General features: G+C 42.0%; 1 protein-coding gene across 1 annotated transcript in view; it reads right to left on the minus strand.

Moving 5' to 3' along the window:
- Positions 1–16,579, minus strand: part of LOC125238320 (transcription factor LBX1-like) — a 109,646-nt gene that overhangs the window by 16,302 nt on the left and 76,765 nt on the right. The gene's annotated exons all lie outside the window — the stretch shown is intronic.

Here is a 16,579-nt window from a genome sequence, read left to right on the forward strand (position 1 = left end):
ATTTTTCTACTACAGAGTTGACCATATCATCCACTATTTTGGAGGACCGGTAGCGGGCCGGATACAATCCTTTCGCGGGCCGTACTTTTCCCACTAGTGGTATAAACAGATAAAGTCTAAGAAAAAAAATGTACCTACCTCGAAACCACCAAAAATGTAGGGTCATCTAGATGGCGCTTCACTATGGTTGAATCTCGGCTAGATGGCGCTATTAATAAATACTACTTTTTGTTTTTTCTAACCCCCCACTTCACTGAAATAGGGGCGGAAGGGAGAGTGGAAGTTTGTATGGAGCATTCCGCAATTCTCGAATTACAAAAGCCAGTTTATAAATATTAAATAAATATAAATATTATAGAATATTCTTACACAGATTGACTGAGGCCCAGTTTATATATTCGATCCTCTTTAAGTCTGGCGTAGTGATGTGCAAATTGCGGTAACTTTCCAAATAAATCTTAGATTTCTTGAAAAAATCATGAAACTTTCACGAAAAATACAGGGAATTTAAATTTATGAAATGGAAAGTTTCCATCCATACATTTTTCCATACAAAGTATGGAAAGTTTCCGAAGTTTTCCTATGTGACAATTTCATAATTTTGGAAACTTTTCGTCGGCACATCAGTAGTCTGGCGTGTCACTTAAGTCTTTTTGATCGTACATGGCCGTATATTGAACCAAAACAAACCATTAGAGGGGTGCTCGAGATAGCTCCACTTACTGGGCTTCGTTTTATGCTTTATTTATTGTCTCTGGTTTTGTTAAAGAGGTTTGAGCGAGATTAAGTTTTATGGAGCTTTTTTGGTGATCACTACGCACTTTGCAGGCCTTAAACCTTAGCCTTAGGAAGTGCAAAAAACAGAAGTAGCATTACACACACCATGTATTAAAAACTACATAGCTATACTTCATTAGTGAACTTTTAAAATCACTAAGGCATTGAGCGCAATAAAATAATGTAATATTAACTTTTTCCGACGTTACGATAACGACGACGAGGGTGTTCGACAAAACGCGAGAATTAAAATAGTACATTACGATACAAGTGCGGAAAATAGGAAGTTAGAAACGAGTGGCGATAAATTAAAATCGACACGAGTTACGAATTTCCTCTTCGCACTAGTATTGTACCACGTTTTTCAGTACATATGGCCCTTTGAAGGCACATAATGAACCACTTCCCGCAATACCACCGTGTGTACTGAAAATGTCTGTGAATTTGCAAAGTAGTTACATAAGTACTTATGTAACTATTATCCATACTAATATTATAAATGGGAAAGTGTGTGTGTCTGTTTGTTTGTCCGTCTTTCACGGCAAAACGGAGCGACAAACTGACGTGACTTTTTAAGTGGAGATAGTTGGAGGGATGGAGAGATGATGTGGTGCGGGAAGTTGGGCGTACAATTAAACACAGTGAATGCGGAATAATGACTAAGGTTTTATTTAATAAACACCTAATTTATAGTAGTACAAATAGCAAGGTTGCATTATTACTTACTTATGAACTAACTCCTTACATCTCCCACGGAAAAGTAAAAAAAAAAGAAGAAGATTTACAATACTTCTTTTTTTTTTTTTTTATATTGGAGTAAAATAAAACTTAGTTCTATTTTTATGAACTAACAATGGTTTTCCATTAATTTCTATTTCTACATTAGGTGAAAGATCTCTCAATACTTTATATGGGCCCATGTATATACTTTCTAACTTATTACCTACTTCATTTTTTACTAAAATTAAATCATCGGGCTCATACATTACAGGTTTCTTGTTACTGTCATATTTTTCTTTCCTTTTAATTTTAGATTTTATCAAGTTATTTCTAGCCTCCTTTTGAGATACTTGAAGTCTATATTTTAATTCTTTGGGGTAACTTTCATGATTATATAAAGGTTCTACAATATCGCCTGTTAAATTACTAGGAAGTGAACATTTTCTCCCGTATACAAGTTCAAATGGGGTATATTGAGTTTCAGTGTGGACAGTGGTATTAAAAGAAAAACTCCAATAAGGCAGCCAAGTGCTCCACGTTTGTGGATGCTGCTCCGATTGTATGCGTAAGAAAGCAGCCAGGTGCTTGTGTGTGTTTTCCAGCGCTCCAATGCTCTGATGGTGGTAGGCTGTAGAGTTTAGTTGGGTTATATTTAAAAGTTTACTTACCTCTTTGAAAGTAGCTGACAGGAACTCTGTGCCTTTGTCGGTTGCAATTCGTTTCGGAATACCATATCTAAGAATAAAATTGTTAACAAACACTCGAGCGACTTCCTCACTTTTCTTTGAAACCAATGGATATGCTTCGATATATTTAGATAGTTCACACTGTGCAGTTAGTATATACGAATAATTATTATCATCAACTTCTAGTGGGCCAATCAGATCTAAATATATTTTTTCAAACGCATAGGTAGCCGTAGTTGTAATAACCATGGGCTCCTTTGTTGGAATAGAATACTTGTATTTTTGACATTTGTCACAACTCCTTACAAAATTCCGTATGTCTTCCTCCATATTAGGCCAAAAGTAATATTTTTTAACGTTGTTATACATCCGTCTCATGCCCGCGTGGCCACTAGTGGGTAAGAGATGGAAGTCGTTTAATATTACCTTCCTTTGATCTTTGTCGTCTACTCTAATTAAATCTTTTAAGATGCATATTTTTAAAGTTGAACTGCAATCTGACTTTTTAAATTCATGCAATAACTTATCTATGAAAACATTATTATTTTTAGTTTTCTTGATATATAATACGTCGACGTTTATTTTAGTACAAAAATTATCTAGCTCTTTCACAAATTCGCCTGGCGAGAGTTGCGATGAAGAATCTAGTAATTTAATATATAATATTTTCTTGATAGAATCATAGAGAAATATTTTATTTTCACTAGGCGCTTGTATTTGCCTCCGTCTTTTAAGTAATTCTTGCCTTGATAAAAATTGTATTTCTACTGACTCCTTAGGTTTACTATGTGTTTCCACGATTTTCGGTTGATCAGGCCGATTATCTGTAGAATCAATAGGCTGCCTAGAAGTAGCAGAAATTTTCCTAGTCTGGGACCTCGTCATGACATACATATCTTTATTCATTTCTTTTAATTCTTCGCTATCTAAACAAATACGCGATAATGCATCGGCCGGCGCGTTATCCGACCCCTTGACATATTCAACTTTGAAATTGTACTCCTCAAGCGCGAGCCTGAACTTGAGTAAACGGCTAGAAGGATCGCGCATGCTAAACAAGTAAACCAATGGTTTATGATCCGTCCTAATTATGAACTTACGCCCATATAAATAAGGTCTGAAATGCTTAATGCTCCACAATATTCCTAGCAATTCCTTTTCCACAGTAGGGTAGCGTTTTTCGGCTTTATTTAAGGTTCTACTGGCAAATGCTACTGGCCTATTGTCAAAATTACTTAAAGTAGAACCAAGTGCGTACCCTGACGCATCAGTTTGGAGAATAAACGTATTTTTCTCTGAAAAATCTGGGTATTGTAATACGGGCGCGGTTGTTATAGCTTGTTTTAAGTTTTCAAAAGATTTTTGACAGTTAACATCCCAATTAAATTCTACATTTTTGCGAGATAAATGATTTAATGGCAAAGCTATTTGTGCAAAATTACGGATAAACTTACGATAATAATTAGCGAATGCTACAAATCTTTTCACTTGGTCAGAGTTCGTTGGCGTTGGATAATTTTTAATTGCACTTATCTTTTCTGGATCAGGTAATATACCGTCAGATGACACTACGTGTCCTAAGTATAATATTTCTTTCTTCAAGAAATTGCACTTACTCGGATTTAGCTTAAGGTTGACTTTTCGTAGTCTTTTAAAGACATCCATTAAATTTAAATTATGGTTATCTAAATTTTTCCCAAAAACTATCAAATCGTCTAAATAAATTAAGCATTTGTCATAGGTTAAGCCCGACATAGCTATATTCATCATTCTAGAAAAAGAATTGGGGGATGTTTTTAACCCTTGGGGCATGCGAGTCATGCGGTACTGACCTGAATTGAAAGCTGTATAGTTTCGGCTATTTTCGTCTAAGTTACACTGATAATATCCGTTTGCTAAATCTAAATGTGTGAAATATACGCAACCAGATAAAGAGTCAATAATTTCAGTAATATTAGGAAGTGGAAATTTATCATCTTGAATGCAATTATTTAGTTTACGGTAATCAATAACGATACGCCATTTTTTCTCACCATTTTTGTCTTTCTTTTTAGGTACTAATAGAAGTGGGCTAGACCACTCACTTGAGCACTTCTCTATTATACCTTCCTTGAGCATATTGTCTAACTGGGTATTTATAATTGACTTCTGGGCATGAGGCAACCTGTAGGGCTTTGTATATATAGGGCTAATATTGTCTTTCAATGTTATTGAGTGATTGTAAATATCTGTTGTTGTTAACTTATCCCCGGGCAAATAAAAAATATCGGAAAATTTTGCACATAAGTTTTCTATGGAGATTTGCTCTTCTTTATTAAGATTTTGTAAATTTAAATGAGAAAACAATTCCTTTACGCGATCAACATTTTTTGAGTCACAATTGTCAAAACAGCAAATATCATAATCACTCGCTTTATGTATAACTAGTCGTATTTCATCTAATTTAATCTCCTTTTCTGTTGTGTTTAGAATTTTTACAGGTAATTTTCCATTAAAAGGCCTAACAATTGAACTTGCCAAAAATATACCGTCCTGTAGTTCTGATGAACATATTACGCAATCTTCCTGTAAGTCAGTCGTAAGAAAATGTAATGATTCAGTCCTGGGGGGGAGAATAAAATGTGTTTGAACATCTTGCAAAGGTATGCGTACTATATCATTATTACTTGGTACTACTAATCTCAATTCCATTCTCTGTAGATCTAAGTTAGACTGATATTTTTTAAGAAAATCATAGCCTATAATTCCGTCCCATTTGATAGGTAAATCTTGAAAAATATAAAACTTATGTTGAAATATGTAGTCACGTTCACACAATTCAATGTAAGCATATCCGATTGCTTGTTTTGTTCCACCGATTCCATTAATAATTAAGTCGTCTTTATAAATCGGTATATCTAATTTCAAAGCCGTCGCTAATTTCAAAGCACATAATGATGCGCCAGTGTCACATAACCATATGGGAATTTTATTTTTCACTTTAAAATAAATTGTGCAAGTATTTTCACATGCAAATATAAATTCCTTATTCACGAAAAAACTGATTCGGCTCAATATTTTTATGAGTTTCGTTCACAAAAATGCGTTCGTTGCGATATCCATTGTTTCCACGAAAAGTGTTTGACTTACCTCGGTTCCCCTGTATGTTTCGGCCTCGATGACCGCCTTGGAACTGGTAGCCTCCTCTGCCAGCTCCTCTGCCTCTGTTGTATCCTCCTGATGTTTGGGCTGGGTGGTGTTGAGTCCAAGCACCTGAGGGACTGTACTGCGTCCTCGCACCAGTAGTAGGGTAGTGCAATTGTCCTCTGTAAGAAGAGCCTCGCCCTCGACTGTAGCCTCTACTGAAATAAGTATTTTTACGTTGATTATTGAAGGCGTATACTTCACCTGTCGTATTATTTGAGTGCGTCTCCTCATCCTTCGCACCCTGTATAGCATCCTTTAAAGACGCGTAGTCACGTGCCGCAATAATAGTACTCACTCGACGATTGCGCAATCCGTCGGCAAATCGTTTTATTGCCTGTTTTTCATTTAATCCTTTTAATATATTAAATGATTTTGAGTCTCCGTCTGATTGCGCGATCGTGAGATCGACAAACATTTTCGACAATTTTTGACCAAAGTCGTCAATCGAAAGATCTCCTTGTCTCAGCGTCTGTAATTTATTTTGAATAGCAGTGGCTGATTTCTTAGGCAACAATAGCTTTTTCATGTCGGCCACTAAAGCTTGAACAGTAGTGTAGGACGAGCTTAATTTCAATTTTGCTACCTGCGTAAGCCTATTTTTTAAGACAAAATTTATAAGCTGTAGCTTCCCGTCACTTTTTAAAGTAGAATCGTAGTACTCAATGGAGTCTATTAATTGATTTATGGCAACTTCATCATCTGTCATTGATGGTATTAATGATAGCGCTATTTTCAAACTAAACTCGTCCATTTTTAATTTTTCTTTAGATATAGCTTTTGAACTTGTATAGGTTTTCTGACAAAAATCCTCTATTTGTTTATACAAATTTCTAATATGCTCGCAAAAAGTTTCAATATCTAATAACCTTTGTCCCGTTATTAATTTGTCATTTATTTCCTTCTTTATTACTTCACAAAGCTTTAAATATTCAGAATAAACTAAAAATGCTTCCTCTAGCTTTAAGTTAAGGACTTCGGATGTCCGTCTATCATAACTAAGTTTAACTAGATAATCTTTTATGCTTTTCAATTCGTTAAATATTTCTTGTAACTGACTTGACATGTCAGAATAGCATATGCAGTTATCTTACAATAGGTACTTATTTAAACCCTAAAATTTAAGAAAATGGAGTTCTATGTATAATAAACGTAACATTACGCACTTTTACCTTAGTTCCGATTTTATGCACGCACTAAATTTCACTGCACTTTTCCGAATACGCGCACTTTACCGTACACACGCTGTGGTCGCTGGGGTGACCTGGGGCACTCGTCGTCCTGATGCTGGATGTACCGGGTCACTCGTTTGCTCTATCCGCTGTGTAGGAGACACCTCGAGCTGGTCCGCACTGATGACAGTGAGCCTCACGCAGATCGCGATTAAAAGATCGACGAAGATTGTATTGAACAATCAAATCTCTTGACCATCTGTCATGGCACTTCTTGTACAGTTTATAGCAGCTGTAGAGTATTCCGATGCCCAAAAATGAGCAAATCACTATCATGACAATACTGATCGATGACAAGTGATATTTCATCTCGTGGAATGGAGCGTCGTTGGCGGATCTTCCTGCGGCGTTTTGGCTAATAAAGACATTTTCTTTCTCTACTCTTGAATTGCACATAATTGTAGCTTTAAATAAAATTGCGATATACGAGTGTGTCGGATCACGTCCTTTAATGCAGTTCTGCACACGCGGCGGCGCGCGAACCCGACACCTCACGTGGCAGGATCGCCATGTGGTGCGGGAAGTTGGGCGTACAATTAAACACAGTGAATGCGGAATAATGACTAAGGTTTTATTTAATAAACACCTAATTTATAGTAGTACAAATAGCAAGGTTGCATTATTACTTACTTATGAACTAACTCCTTACAATGACATAGGCTACTTTTTACCCGACTACGGCAACGCAAAAGGAGGGTTATGATTTTGACCGGTATGTATGTGGGTATGTATGTATGTATGTATGTATGTTCATCTGTTCCCTCATAACTTCTAAAGTACTCATTAGAATTTGACAAACGATACGTCATTCGAATTGTCTTAATCGTCCGCTGGTTATAGGCTATATGACGTCACCGAAAAGGAAACATGGCGCCCTCTAGAGGTCATAAAGTAACGAAGCAAAAAAATAAAATGAAGTTAGGATGACATGTTGTATATCATTTGAAAGGTCTTGATTAGCACATTTCAAATATGTATATATTATTAGCTTTTATTCCCAGCTTTACTTGATTACACCTGATAATTCATTGATTTCTCGGAAAAATTGACTATTTGCAAATCCGCAACGCCGACTGCGTTTACACAAGAAGGCTTTTGCCAAATAAACAAATTTGCCTGCTTTGTATATTAATTTTATTAAAGATTTGCAATATTTTTTCGACCTAAAGCTCAATTTCGTACAGCAAATTGTCATGATAAGAACTAGATGAAGTTTGACGCTGTTTTGACATTCTGACGTGTATCATAGACTGCAGGAAACCCTAGACGAATGGTATGTTACGTCATCGTGCCAGAATGACTTTCTACTACGACCATATATTATTGAAAGCTAGTTAATCATCTAAAGTTATTATAATTTTCACAAAGAGAGAAAATACGGTACCACGATACTGATTGCCAGCTATAACTGTCTCTATCAGTATACGGTATGCTTTATGAGGTTGTACATACCGTAGACGCGGTCCTAAATCTACTTAACGAGTCCTTACAGAGTTACGTCCTAAACCAACTTAAAGAGGCCTTCGGCGCCCTCATAGGCTCATATTTAATGTGTCACGCAGTCCTAAGCTCTAACTTAAAGTGTCAGGCGAAGCCCGGCGCACGCGCACCTAAGCCGGGCGCCTTCGGCGCCCTCTAACTTAAAGTGTCGGGCGAAGCCCGACGCACTCGTGCCCAAGCCGGGCGCCGAAGGCGCCTCTAACTTAAAGTGTCGGGCGAAGCCCGACGCACTCACTCCCAAGCCGGGCGCCTTCGGCGCCCTCTAACTTAAAGTGTCGGGCGAAGCCCGACGCACGCGGTCCTAAGCCGGGCGCCGAAGGCGCCCTCAAACTTAAAGTGTCAGGGAAAGCCCGACGCACGCGGTCCTAAGCCGGGCGCCGAAGGCGCCCTCTAACTTAAAGTGTCGGATGAAGCCCTACGCACTCGCTTCCAAGCCGGGCGCCTTGGGCGCCCTCTAACTTAAAGTGTCGGGCGAAGCCCGACGCACTCGCTCCCAAGCCGGGCGCCTTCGGCGCCCTCTAACTTAAAGTGTCGGGCGAAGCCCGACGCACGCGGTCCTAAGTCGGGCGCCGAAGGCGCCCTCAAACTTAAAGTGTCAGGGAAAGCCCGACGCACGCGGTTCTAAACTGGGCGCCGAAGGCGCCCTGAAACTTAAAGTGTCGGGCGAAGCCCGACGCACTCGCTCCCAAGCCGGGCGCCTTCGGCGCCCTCTAACTTAAAGTGTCGGGCGAAGCCCGACGCACGCGGTCCTAAGCCGGGCGCCGAAGGCGCCCTCAAACTTAAAGTGTCAGGGAAAGCCCGACGCACGCGGTCCTAAGCCGGGCGCCGAAGGCGCCCTCTAACTTAAAGTGTCGGGTGAAGCCCTACGCACTCGCTTCCAAGCCGGGCGCCTTCGGCGCCCTCTAACTTAAAGTGTCGGGCGAAGCCCGGCGCACGCGCACCTAAGCCGGGCGCCTTCGGCGCCCTCTAACTTAAAGTGTCGGGCGAAGCCCGACGCACTCGTGCCCAAGCCGGGCGCCGAAGGCGCCCTCTAACTTAAAGTGTCGGGCGAAGCCCGACGCACTCACTCCCAAGCCGGGCGCCTTCGGCGCCCTCTAACTTAAAGTGTCGGGCGAAGCCCGACGCACGCGGTCCTAAGCCGGGCGCCGAAGGCGCCCTCAAACTTAAAGTGTCAGGGAAAGCCCGACGCACGCGGTCCTAAGCCGGGCGCCGAAGGCGCCTCTAACTTAAAGTGTCGGATGAAGCCCTACGCACTCGCTTCCAAGCCGGGCGCCTTGGGCGCCCTCTAACTTAAAGTGTCGGGCGAAGCCCGACGCACTCGCTCCCAAGCCGGGCGCCTTCGGCGCCCTCTAACTTAAAGTGTCGGGCGAAGCCCGACGCACGCGGTCCTAAGTCGGGCGCCGAAGGCGCCCTCAAACTTAAAGTGTCAGGGAAAGCCCGACGCACGCGGTTCTAAGCTGGGCGCCGAAGGCGCCCTGAAACTTAAAGTGTCGGGCGAAGCCCGACGCACTCGCTCCCAAGCCGGGCGCCTTCGGCGCCCTCTAACTTAAAGTGTCGGGCGAAGCCCGACGCACGCGGTCCTAAGCCGGGCGCCGAAGGCGCCCTCAAACTTAAAGTGTCAGGGAAAGCCCGACGCACGCGGTCCTAAGCCGGGCGCCGAAGGCGCCCTCTAACATAAAGTGTCGGGTGAAGCCCTACGCACTCGCTTCCAAGCCGGGCGCCTTCGGCGCCCTCTAACTTAAAGTGTCGGGCGAAGCCCGACGCACGCGGTCTAAGCCGGGCGCCAAAGGCGCCCTCAAACTTAAAGTGGCGGGCAAAGCCCGACGCACGCGGTACTGAGCTGGGCGCTAAAGGCGCCCTCCATCCTAAAGAGTCGGGCGAAGCCCGACGCACTCGCTTCCAAGCCGGGCGCCTTCGGCGCCCTCTAACTTAAAGTGTCGGGCGAAGCCCGACGCACTCGCTGCCAAGCCGGGTGCCTTCGGCGCCCTCTAACTTAAAGTGTCGGGCGAAGCCCGACGCACGCGGTCCTAAGCCGGGCGCCGAAGGCGCCCTCTAACTTAAAGTGTCGGGTGAAGCCCTACGCACTCGCTTCCAAGCCGGGCGCCTTCGGCGCCCTCTAACTTAAAGTGTCGCACGCGCTCCTAAGCCGGGCGCCTTCGACACCCTATAACTTAAAGTGGCGGGCAAAGCCCGACGCACGCGGTACTGAGCTGGGCGCTAAAGGCGCCCTCCATCCTAAAGAGTCGGGCGAAGCCCGACGCACTCGCTTCCAAGCCGGGCGCCTTCGGCGCCCTCTAACTTAAAGTGTCGGGCGAAGCCCGACGCACTCGCTGCCAAGCCGGGTGCCTTCGGCGCCCTCTAACTTAAAGTGTCGGGCGAAGCCCGACGCACGCGGTCCTAAGCCGGGCGCCGAAGGCGCCCTCTAACTTAAAGTGTCGGGTGAAGCCCTACGCACTCGCTTCCAAGCCGGGCGCCTTCGGCGCCCTCTAACTTAAAGTGTCAGGGAAAGCCCGACGCACGCGGTCCTAAGCCGGGCGCCGAAGGCGCCCTCAAACTTAAAGTGTCGGGCGAAGCCCGACGCACTCGCTCCCAAGCCGGGCGCCTTCGGCGCCCTCTAACTTAAAGTGTCGGGCGAAGCCCGACGCACTCGCTGCCAAGCCGGGTGCCTTCGGCGCCCTCTAACTTAAAGTGTCGGGCGAAGCCCGACGCACGCGGTCTAAGCCGGGCGCCGAAGGCGCCCTCAAACTTAAAGTGTCAGGGAAAGCCCGACGCACGCGGTCCTAAGCCGGGCGCCGAAGGCGCCCTCTAACTTAAAGTGTCGGGTGAAGCCCTACGCACTCGCTTCCAAGCCGGGCGCCTTCGGCGCCTTCTAACTTAAAGTGTCGGGCGAAGCCCGACGCACGCGGTCTAAGCCGGGCGCCTTCGGCGCCCTCTAACTTAAAGTGTCGGGCGAAGCCCGATGCACTCGCTGCCAAGCCGGGTGCCTTCGGCGCCCTCTAACTTAAAGTGTCGGGCGAAGCCCGACGCACGCGGTCCTAAGCCGGGCGCCTTCGACACCCTATAACTTAAAGTGGCGGGCAAAGCCCGACGCACGCGGTCCTGAGCTGGGCGCCAAAGGCGCCCTCCATCCTAAAGAGTCGGGCGAAGCCCGACGCACTCGCTCTCAAGCCGGGCACCGAAGGCGCCCTCAAACTTAAAGTGTCGGGCGAAGCCCGACGCACTCGCTCCCAAGCCGGGCGCCTTCGGCGCCCTCTAACTAAAAGTGTCGGGCGAGGCCCGACGCACGCGGTCCTAAGCCAGGCGCCTTCGGCGCCCTCTAACTTACAGTGTCGGGCGAAGTCCGACGCACGCGGTCCTAAACCGGGCGCCTTCGGCGCCCTCAAACTTAAAGTGTCGGCCTGCCGGGCTTCGCCCGACGCACGCGGTCTTAAGCCGGCCGCCTTCAGCGCCCTTATATTTAATAAATAAAATGTAACCCCAAAGTAAGTCAAATAAAAAATAAGTTCAAAAACTAAAACCCGACTACTATAAGTAAAATGTGCTCTAAAAAGTATGAAACAAGATAGAATTACTTTATGAAATTATCATGCATGATATTCACAGATGTGTATTCTTTTCAATACGTTAATTCAATGTTATAATAAGTTTGTAAATTTTAAATATACTTGCAGAGATGCCGAAGATAACCGTGGTCGTATGCCACTTATGTACTTACCTTTATAATTGTGGCATACGACCACGGTTATCTTCGGCATCTCTGCAAGTATATTTAAAATTTACAAACTTATTATAACATTGAATTAACGTATTGAAAAGAATACACATCTGTGAATATCATGCATGATAATTTCATAAAGTAATTCTATCTTGTTTCATACTTTTTAGAGCACATTTTACTTATAGTAGTCGGGTTTTAGTTTTTGAACTTATTTTTTATTGTCTCTTTCTAACGCGAGCGAAGCCGCGGGCAAAAGCTATAGTATTTCATAAAGATCTAAGTCTCATATGGACGTAAAGACTTTTTACAAAAATCTGCTCCATTTTGAGCTCCCTGTCGAGGTATTCCCGATGAACTACAGTATGGGGTCCTTCAAAAAAGGAGTGTACAAGTTTCTAATAGGTCGGCAACGCGCACGTGACACCTCTTGAGTTGCGGGCGTCCATAGGTTGCGGTGACCGCTTTCCATCAGGCGGGCCGTATACCTGTTTGCCACCGACGTGGTATTAAAAAAAAAAATTTACTGTAATGACACATTTATTGTCAATAATTAACAGTTGTACTTTATGCCCAGATCACGCATGCGCTGTAAAGCCCTGGTTAGGATCATGTCAGCCATTAGACAAATAAGCCTTGGAGTAGTCACGACTCTTTGCTACTTAACTCTGTTAATTATACTCGAAGCACCTATTTAGTAATGTCACTTTGTAATAATATGTAAATCTCTATCTATGTGAGTGCGTTTTCACATTATCCGATCCGATATCGGATGTCGGACTGATATCCCACATACATATTTATGCCGCCATCTTTGATTTATTCCATTGAAATCCTTCCTACATCCAATATCGGATCGGATAATGTGAAAACGCACTGAGACTGTAGAACCTTAGCACAGTAAACGTCAAAGATACTTCTATAGAAAATAAAGCACGGTGTCAATAAGACAAAGTTTTAAATATGCAACAAATTAGGTAGTTATTACACATATCACGCCTGTTTCCCATAAAGGGGTAGGCAGAGCACATGAAACTACATATGTACTCAAGTTTCAGTGCTTTTTTTTTTGGACATTCTTGCACAGAATGACTGATTCCCGCCCGTGGTAAGCTCAAGAAGGCTTGTTCTGGGAACTCAGACAACGATATATATAATATACAAAAACTTATATACATAGAAAACATCCATGACCCAGGAATAAATATCTGTGCTCATCACACAAATAAATGCCCTTACCGGAATTCGAACCCGAGACTGCGGCTTAGCAGGCAGGGTCACTACGCGCTAGGCCAGACCGGTCGTCAAGTCAAATAAATTAAGGGGTTGAAGAAAGGAACTTGTGACATTGCAGTGACAGGTTGCCAGCCTCTCGCCTAACGCCACAATTTAACCCACATCCCACAGTCGACTTTCGACCCACGGGAAGAAGGTGGTGAAATTCTAAACCCGTCACCACACGGGTAAATTAGTGATTAAATGTTTGTTTTTTTTTCACCAGATATCCGACCGGATAATGTGAAAACTCTCTTAGTCTTATTTAAAAAGACTAAATATGTATAACAAAGTTTTTTTTTATACTAAAGCGGAAGTGATATCTTTCGTTTTAAATTATTGGTTGAAACAAATGTGTAAAAAGATAAAGGGCAAACTAAAAAGGTTTTTTTTTCTTTATAAAAAGGCTATAATAATACAGGTCAATCCGGATATACATGCAGAGAACTCCTGGCGTGCACTACAGGACTACCCCTATATTATTCCTATCACAGAAAAAATAATAAGGTTTTAATTCTTTCGTAGATCTATCATATGTAAAATCCCCCGATCGACCCCTGACGGTGTTTGTTCTGCGGGTTGATTACTTCCGCACCTTTTGTAATTTTACGCAGTTTTAAATTAAGTTTTCATCAAATTAAATTAAACGCATTAAGAGCTTAATAATTGAATATTGATGTTAGAGTAAACAAGAGAAAGTATGCCTTAGTTTTTTTATAAATTGAAAATAAATGATAACGTCAAAAATCTAGTTGTCAGAAAACACAATATTTTTTTTAAAATTAGAATACCCATGTGATAATAACAAGTAGTTACATGTACTTAATTCACATACATTACAGGCGCCATCTTGGATTTTTTCTATTGAAATCCTTCCGACATTCGATATCGGATCGGATAATGTGAAAACGGCCTTAAACCAAGAGAACTGAACTGTAATTTGAACACATTTAATTTGATTTATCTTGAAATCGTTAAAATGGTCAAACTACACTGCGAACGTCAATACACCCAAAATTGACACTTATCTAAAGTAGACACAGCTAGCGCGATCATTTTCACTAAACTTCCCATCTCCCGTCAAAGGAAGTACATTCATCCAACAAATAGACCGAAAATTGGCTTAAAGCGATGACGTATAAATCACCGAGGGGCAATAATGTGGCCCCAAAGCCCCCAGGGGAAGACGAATGCCCCACACTTCCTTTTGTCACATAATTGCCCAAATTGTTATTAGACGGAATCAAGACATATGTCGCTTGTTGGCTTATTTAGTGCGCGGGGTATTTATAGTCTTTTTTCTACTTGTCGACTGTAATCTGTCAATTAGGCCACCACAGACTAAACTATAAGTGCTAACTTTTCAGTGTTGGATACTCTATGGCAGTTCCGATTCAATTATAATAAGCTGATTATAGTTGACTTTAGTTAACTGTAATAATTTCAAAAATAGAACTTCATACAATTTCTATACTAATTTGAGCTATCTGGCAAATTCTCCTGCATCTGAAACACATTTTTTTTATCTGTCGCGTTATCGGCCAATCAGAGACGGTTATTACAAACAATAGGTTGCTAGGTAATTCGATGTTGATACAACGGTGAACGACTCTATTAACATTAATTTTAACTTGCATGAATGATGATATTTCCGTCCATTGATGATGAAGATGATGACTCGTAGAAAAAGTATTGTATACAATAGTGATATAATTAAGCTTCTCACTCTCGTACCGTACTATTAGGCCACTCAGCAAGCTTCGTGGCCTAAACATGGTACCTACTCGACTGAAAAGCTTTGTATTATATCACGATTGTATAAAATACTATTATAGCCTTAGTGACAATCGTTGGCGATCGAAACATTATAAATGCGGTCTGGCTCTGTCGCGCCAATACGCAAGAGCGATAGAGGTAGATAGCTACGAAACAGATATAATCGTGAGCGTTTGTGCATTTGGCCACGTACCCTGTATAGCCGAAGTTGACAATAGTTGACGATAGGTGGAGTTTGAAACGCAGTCTTGCTCTGTCGCGCTCGCGCCACAATAGAAGAGCGAGAGAGCTAGCTATGATACGCTTACGAAGCGTCAATTCTTCAATTTTATTCGTTACTTTAGGTATTTACCGTGTTGTTCAAAGGTCGTAAGGGACATTATTTTATTTAGAAGACATTTGTGAGAAATGGTCGTGAGAGATGTGCTTTTAATACAGTGCAGCTTGGGGTTATATTTTTTTGTTGGTTTGATTGATTTGTGACTGTTACTGTAAGGGGGTGAATAACAATGATGGTGAGAGCAATTGTAGTGTATTTGAAATTATATTTCGTCTCAATATAATGTATACCTACATACCTACTATTTGACCCTAAATGTTCTACAGTTAAAAAAATTTTTTTTGTTAAAATAGGGTAAACTCCGGATACATGCCCAGAGAGGAAATTTAGGTACTTGCACAGTTTTAAAAAACATAATGTATTTTTTTTTCAATGAACATCCACCTAAGTTCGTTTTTGCCCAGAACGTGCAAGTTGTGGAATGAGCTTCCTTCTGAGGTGTTTCCCTTGCGCTATGACATGGGGTTCTTCAAGAAGCAGGTATTTAGGGTTCTCAAAGGTCGGCAACGCATAAGTGGCTCCCATGATGTTGCTTATGTCCATGGGCGGCGATGACTGCTTACCATCAGGCGGCTCGTCTGCTCGTTTGCTGCCTATGTCATTAAAAAAAAAAACCTAAATAAGCACTATTAGTTTCAAGTTAGGTACTAATAGCGCTCAGTGAGTTGTTATTAAAAAAAACACTACAAAAAAAACAAGCAAGAAACCCCGTTCGCAAATAACTAATACTCTATTTATGCAAACTTACTATTAATGCAACCGAGGTTCTCTCAATCCAAACATTCCCAATGGGTTTTGAAATTGAATCCGATTGCAAATTGATATGACTAGTATTGCAGTGCATTGGATAGACTAATAGTTGATTTATGGTACCTGTATGTACCGGTAGTAGATTTATGGTACGCAGGTACCAGTAGTAAATTCCAATTAAGAATCTCAATACGCAACGTCAACGCATGTTGAAATGATTTAGAGTGCTTTGACACATTCCTTACTTAATTTCATAATACATTGTCAAAGTGAAAAGTAAGGATAATTTTCACATACAACATTTCACTTGTCACTTGTAAAATCATATACCCGAAGTTTACAGAACCTGCCAATCTATATATTTGTTGATTATGCCAACGCTATTAAGGTATTAAAATCTGGACTAATATTATGACTACTGGTTTTTTTAGTAACGAAAAACTTTAAAGATATAATAAATATCGCCGCCGGGCTATCATAAAATGATAAAACTTGTTCAGAAAGGAAAATAGATATGGCTTAATTAATACAGTCGAGTTCTTCTTTTCTTTTAGACGACCATGAAAAATTCCTGAGGAAGACGAACATTTAGTATCATAGGAAAATACATATTTTTCTGTCACAT

This window comes from Leguminivora glycinivorella, chromosome 23, assembly GCF_023078275.1.
Source record: "Leguminivora glycinivorella isolate SPB_JAAS2020 chromosome 23, LegGlyc_1.1, whole genome shotgun sequence".
Taxonomy (NCBI): Eukaryota; Metazoa; Arthropoda; class Insecta; order Lepidoptera; family Tortricidae; genus Leguminivora; species Leguminivora glycinivorella.